The following is a 1,870-nucleotide window of genomic DNA, read 5'->3' as shown; positions in this document are numbered from 1 at the left end:
ACATCCTATAGGTTCTGTACTGGAATTAGTCAAGTAGTTCACCTGCGCGGACGACATGACGCAAATGTCAAATAAAAGTCCAAGTGACTGCAACATTACTGATCTTTAGACGTGTTTTCATGTATACAATGTAGGCAGTGCAGGTTGTTTTATTATGACCCGCATTACTAGCCATTTTAGTGTTATCAAAACAACACAAGGAACGAATGCTATGGATCATAGTGGTGCATTGAGAATATAAGCAGAACATTTGAGCGTACCAGTCATTGCATTGTTTATACTGTGTATTTGTTGCAAACAATGCTGTGTCTTCAACTCTCTTTACATTTGTAGATACTGTGAAAGAGCTACCTGCATGTAACACTTGTCCCATATATAAAAATAAGCCTTGGTGCCTGCCAACCCCACTCTCCTTAAGTTCCTTTATCCCTCAAACTCCAGCAGTATCACACTAGTCACATGTTAACAAGTGTAATGTATAATGCTGCCCACAAACTATAACTATACAACATCCAAAGTCATTGCTGTTGTTTTCACACTACACAACTGTCTGTCGTTGCTGAGGTCTTTTCCAGTCAAAACACATTTCACTTGGAGACAGATGTATCTCTCGTGCATCTGCAATCCAAATTTTTCAGATCGTCATGTGAACAAGCAAGCACCTATTTGCTTTCGACTTCAGGCTTTTGCCACTGATCTCCATTAATGTGTGGAAATCAAGACTTAAATCTTGTAGTATAAACCCACCGTATGTCTTGTGGCAATATTACTAAAACTGTTTATTTTATTGTTTACTACCTGGTCCTATGTGGTTCTATTGTATCGTACCATGATGTTTTTAATGCATTTCTGTGGTAATCGACATTATGCCACAAAATGCTGTTTATGCAGTTTAACTTGTAACCCAGAACATTCCTTTAACTATTCATGTGGTTTTATACATAAATATCTGGGCACTGTTATATACAGTGAGCATTACTGAATTCACTATACGTCCGAGAGAATGGGCTCTTTTCACACTGTGGTGGGTGTAGAGCTACGCCTGGTGGGGTGAGTGGATTATCTCAGAAAAACATGAGGAGCCTCTGGACACAAGAAGCTTTCTTTGAAACATTCAGAGTGGGCCAAGCAGGCTTGAGTCTGTTTATGTCAGTTCTGAATGCTGCTGTAACAGTGCTTCATAAGCATTTAGCTTCAAGCATAAACCTCAAAAACACACATTTAAAAAATAGCCTGACAAAATTGTTAGTTCTTTTAGTAACACGTCAAGTTATTTACTGAACCAAACTTCTGATTTCCATTATAAATGACTGCAATTGTTGTTACCTGATGAACGACAATGAGGTATCTGAAGTTTAACTCCTTCCACAGTCACTAATCTGCTAATCCTCCACCTTCTCGGGTTGGGTACCTTCGATCTGGATGCAGAGCTTGACCCCGAAATGCCATAAACCTGTGATGGAGGTGAAACCTGTAGATTCAGACCTCTGAAGAGGCTCCGCTTGAGTGAATGTAACTTTGGTTGTAAGTTTCAGAGGCAAGGACAGGAGTGAAGTGCTGCCCTCTGGGATGCCAGCTCGGGTCTGTGCAGCGGTGGGCAGAAGCATGCGCTTATGTGCGCGTTCGTGTCAGTGTGTGAATGCGTTAATGTGTCTTGAGTGTGTCTCCCAGTGCCTGGTGTACCAGCACAATGACTCGCTGTTCTCTCGCCCTCGCGCTCCTCCATCCCCAACCCAAGCCATCCATCTAGTCCTCTTTTTCGTCCTTTGCCTTCTTGTTCCTTGAAGTGAATTCTGTCGTTTCTTACAACCTTTCATTCATTTTGCTTTCATAAAAGTTCACAGAGCGAATACAAGTTACGTCTTACTTT

The 1,870-nt window shown here is 41.3% G+C and overlaps 1 protein-coding gene across 1 annotated transcript in view; it reads right to left on the bottom strand.

Moving 5' to 3' along the window:
* The window catches only part of cldnk (claudin k), a 4,106-nt gene extending 2,236 nt beyond the window's left edge, over window positions 1-1,870 (bottom strand). Inside the window, exon 1 of the mRNA XM_016295272.1 lies at window positions 1,327-1,870. The gene's annotated coding sequence lies outside the window, so the exon portion shown is untranslated. The remainder of the gene's footprint in view (window positions 1-1,326) is intronic.

Source organism: Sinocyclocheilus grahami, unplaced genomic scaffold (genome assembly GCF_001515645.1).
Source record: "Sinocyclocheilus grahami isolate Dianchi unplaced genomic scaffold, SAMN03320097.WGS_v1.1 scaffold333.1, whole genome shotgun sequence".
Classification (NCBI taxonomy): Eukaryota; Metazoa; Chordata; class Actinopteri; order Cypriniformes; family Cyprinidae; genus Sinocyclocheilus; species Sinocyclocheilus grahami.
The sequence above is the reverse complement of the archived record's forward strand: the minus strand, read 5'-3'. Positions and strand labels throughout refer to the sequence as shown.